Raw genomic sequence first — 5,000 nt, forward strand, 5'->3', positions numbered from 1 at the left:
TACAAATTTTAATTTTCAGGGAGTTTTACAATAATACATTAAACACCTGTATTTTAGCCATATCTGATGGAAAAAATGACGGCCACCAACATCCAGGTTTAACCGGGTTTTCGAAAGGGAACAGGCGCAGATGTGAAATATTAGGTCAAGGAGTGCGAAACAATGCTTTGGGGTCACGGTTTTAGAAATCTGCATGCATGCACTGTTGATTGACAAACCATCTGCATGTGCTTAAGGTACCAAGCCTTTTAAAGCGCGTCTCCGAGTCTAATAGGGCCTCACGCAAGGATGATGACGTCGGCCATGAGAACTTTGTCTAAGAATATGATTTTCCATTTACCCCAATTCGCTCGGCATGGGAAGCGTGTATCAACATTCCTCACGTCCTCCGCATAACCTCAAATTTTGTCAATTCATGTCGTTGTCAGGGGGGCAGCTATTCTTACTTATTTTCATAGAGTTATGTCGTAGAGTTAGAGTTAAGTTGCAAAATCCTGAATTCATGATTTTGGCAGTCCAAAATCCTGAATACAAGATTTGGAATTCAATATTTAGGTCTTCCAAAATCTTGAATTCAGGATTTTGGCAGTTTAAAATCGTGAAGTCAGGATTTTGACAGTCCAAAATCGTGAATTCAGGATTTTTGGCAGTCCAAAATCTTGAATTCAGGATTTTGGAATTAGTTAACTCTAACTCAAAAGTCATAACTCTACTGAAATAACTCTATTGATAGTTAACCTCCGTTGTCAGAGAGAGAACGGCATAGAAATGTACACTAGTCTAAAACGCACGTGCAGGGCGTGCAGAGCTTTTGTTTTTGCTCGTTAGTCCTGTTGTTTTATCGCGTTATCGTAGTCGGCGTCGTCTCACAAACATCCATCTTCACCGACAACCCCAAACGCTGATAAACAACTTTTTCATGTTCAACGGGCATGATCATTATGGCGGCATGGCGTGTATTTTCCCGTTCCGCGGCAGTTTACTTTTTGTTATTCCTTGCGAGCCTATTCATGAGAAATAATGTTTTTATTTCGACTTCCAAGAATGTTCGATGTGATGGCGCAACTTAATTTCTGGCTAAAGATACATTATTGCCAAGAATTTTATGTCCTGTTTCCTGTCCCAAAAAATCAGCAAGTGAAACTGTCATGCCGTCCAGTATTAAATTGCTAGAGGCAATTTACATTATACAATGCTATAATTATGCAACATTTTGGAGGGCAAACAAAAATTTATGGTATTTTTGGTGGCCTATTAAAGCATATCCTCTGAATAATAGTGCATCTCCTTTTGTACTTTAATTGAAATCTTAATAACGATTCAACATTTTAAAGACAGTTTTTTTTCTCACTGTTAATTCAGTTCTGAGTCTTACATAATCATTTGCATCTGCGTAGATCTGCAGGGAACAAACTGGGCTGAAGAAATCCGTAATTTTCAAGCAGATAATTTTTATGGGAATAGGGAGAGATACAGTTGCAGCAATAGGTGTGGTGTGGACGAGAGAAACGCTTTGGGCAATCTAACCAGCTCAGAACGATTATGTTTCTGCGATAAATTTTGTGACGAATATGGCGACTGCTGCTTCGATTTCAACAAATTGTAAGTAATAATTATGAGTGACTTTCTGTATAACCTATATAATCTATATTATCTATATAGACTATGTAACATACACATAACCTATAAAATCTATAGAGCATTGCACCGTCATCGCAGAGGTCCTGGGTTCGAATCCCGTGGAAGACACCCGGCCCCAGTTGTTGAAAGGATGGATAGCGCTATCCACTGGATTGCTAGAAGTGTTTATCCGCTGGATTGTGATTTATCCGGTGGATAGCGCTATCCATCGTTTGAACAACTGGGGCCTAAATTGTTCAGGTATCTATAAGAGACAACTGCTTAAATTGTCCAGACACGGGCGAGGATCATTTCTCTCTTACTTTTTTTGCTTTTTTCTGAAAAAAGAAAAGAGAAAAAAACCAAGCCTGGACAAAATGTTCAGACATTTTATCTTTTTATTATTATTTTTTTTTTGGTGCGAATCAATTTATGGACATGAAAATACGCTTTAATACAGTGAACCTGTGAACCAGTGAGCTGAAGAGGTCAGATCGATTTGACTAACTCAAATATAGTACAAAATCCTTCAACATTGCATCGGCTCCTGCTTCTATATTCTTAGATTTAAATTATGCCGATCAGATCACCAAGTCAATCCATTGCCAAGTGTTGCGTGCCTGATTTACTCTTTGTAATGTTTAACATAAGCTTTCGCATCGCAATTTGCAGCAATACTTCTCTTTTAATATAAATAAAGTTAATATATTTCGCATTTGTGTTAAGTAGTGCAGGAAAAGCAACAATGGGTTTTAAAACGTTGGTAAATATATTTATGAAGATTAAATTCCACGACATATAAACTAATCAATAGATATTGATATTGATATTGATATTGAGATTGTTTCCCGCAAAGAGGGGAGCGGAGGGCCGTAGGGGAATTGGGTGTGGCGTTGGCGCTAGCGGTAGAGTCCTTGCCTTTCACCAATGTGGCCAAACTGAAAGATATGGCTTGAGTTTGTTTGTTCTCGACTCTGCCCCTGTATGTTTCCTTCCAGGTACTCCGGTTTTCCTCTCCCGCCTAAAACCATCCTTTGATTGGACTTGTTTTAATGAAGAGTGATTTGAATTGATTTACAGTCTCCCCAATTAGTAAAGCACTTTTACTCAGCTAGACAAAATTGGAACTTCAATAAAGTGGTTAATATCGTTATCGTTATCGTCATCGTCATCCTCATAGCTAGCGTTATCATTTGCAGATGCAGGAAGCGAGTCAACCCTCGAGGAAGCCCACTAAGCCAGCATGAATTCTGTCGTCCTGTCAAACACGGAACAAATGTTACGAGTTTTGCAGTGTGGAGCACATGTCCAAGAAACTGGACAGATGAGATTGTGCTCCGTCAATGTCAAAATGAAGATCGAAGCGATCTGTTAAATGATTGGCCCGTGTTTGACAACAGCAGCCGCATTAAATACCGAAATGTCTTTTGTGCAAGGTGCAATGGTGCAGTGAATATTACCTACTGGAAACTCGAGGCGTATTGTCGTAAATGGATTAACACAGCGGCGTTCAATCTTAGTCAATTAGTGCGCTTCGCGCATGCCAACTGTTCATTAAAATTCACAGAATCTTGGGTGCAAGACTTAAAGCAATGCATCCCTCATTTTCAAGATTGTTCAGGGATTGGTCGAGAGAAAAATGGATCGTACTGCCAATCACAGTGCCTGGGGTATGCTTTTCCTGTTTATGTCATGCCAAATTGGGATATAATATTTCGAAATCTGCAATGCGCATTGTGTAACGGATTTAAGCCCAGCTCTTTGACAACCTCTATTGTTTGTGAATCTTCAGTAGTTCCGCCTCTGACAATCCTGTTTGATTTTACCTCCTCCTTCGAGAAGAGGGTTAAAGTCAAAGACAATAGAAGGGGCCCGTTGCGAAGTCCTGAACGAACTTTAATCTGTGCTTCTGACGAAGTGTACGACCCATACGTTGGAAAATGTAAAAGCATTGTAACAGGCTCTTCACAACGATTTGACACGATGCACATTTTCCCCATTAAAAAGGCAGTACCCGTTGATTTCATGCTACAGATTGTAGTTCCTCAGAATGAACAAACAGCACCCGTTGACTTTATATCAAACAAAACAAGTTTGTTGCTGAATTTAAACTGCACTTTCGTAGCTTTCAACCAAAGCGATTATGAACAACGACCTCATGGTACCGTCTACATTAAACCTCACCACAAGATTTACGGGAAAATGACGTACACAATTCGCGGGAATATTTTGCTACTTTGCGTCAACTTTTCAAGAAATGCGACAGTGTTGGCGGAACAGCGAAGCACAGGCAACTTCACTACAATGACGTCAACATCTCTCGAAATATTGACTTTAGCTGGCTGTATTACGTCAATGGCTTCCCTCCTTCTTCTTTTGGTGACTTACGCTCTATTTTCTGATCTGCGCAACTTGCCTGGAAGGATCATCATTAACTTGTCGCTATCTTTGCTGCTGTATCAAGGCGTCTTTCTCGCATCAATGAAGAATTCCAGTCGTGAGGAATGCCAGGTCATTGCCATCCTTCTTCATTACTTTCTCTTATGCTCTTTCACGTGGATGAATGCTATGGCGTATGATGTGCACAAGACATTTACTTCTTCGGGTAAGCTTAAGAATATGTTTACTTTGGGGGAGGGGTGCTCTCAAAAAGTGTACGTAATCTCGAATCATGTGCCTCCTTCACCACAAAAATAAAAAAAACAAGACAAAACAAAAAAACCAGAAGATCCCAGCCAAAAACACTTATGTCCAGAACACTTATGTTTGTTCCTTTGGGATTCAGCTGAGGCTTATTTACAAGTTTGATTTTCGAATGCGAGGCTTGATGGTGAAATCAGCTAGTTAGATGTCATCACACATTAGGGCTATTACCGTATTCACTTGAATAAGCGCTGCCCCTGAACAAGCGCCGCCCTTGAATAACCGCGGTAATAACCGCCGCATTTGGAAAAAAAAGCAAATAAGTTTCTCCCTTAAACCCTCCACCCCCCCCCCCCCCCCCCTTTCCCCTAGGAATACAGAAATATTTTAAAATAAGCGCCGCCCTCGAATTAGCGCCTCACTTGAGGACATAGGCCGACAATGAGCATTGGCCATGATAATCGATTAAATTGAAACCTGGGACAAAGTAGTCTTGACCCTCTTATAAATGTCAGCGCTATTGACACGTCTCAGTTTGAACCTCTCCCACGGTAAACTATTACTTACAGTCTTTGCATGCTTATCAAAACAAAATATGCTTTTTTCGAAACCTATTCCGAAAATAACAACCAGATGCTTAATCTAAAAAGTACTGGTTTAGATTTGATCGGAAGAATCCACTCAAAGTGTGAATGTTATGGGTTCTTTGATGTCCGTTTTTGGATTTCACGGTTTAA

At 40.1% G+C, this 5,000-nt stretch overlaps 1 pseudogene; it reads left to right on the forward strand.

Annotated features, from left to right (window-relative positions):
- The window catches only part of LOC137996213 (uncharacterized), a 26,900-nt pseudogene that overhangs the window by 14,063 nt on the left and 7,837 nt on the right, over positions 1-5,000 (forward strand).

Source organism: Montipora foliosa, chromosome 3 (genome assembly GCF_036669935.1).
Source record: "Montipora foliosa isolate CH-2021 chromosome 3, ASM3666993v2, whole genome shotgun sequence".
Lineage (NCBI taxonomy): Eukaryota > Metazoa > Cnidaria > Anthozoa > Scleractinia > Acroporidae > Montipora > Montipora foliosa.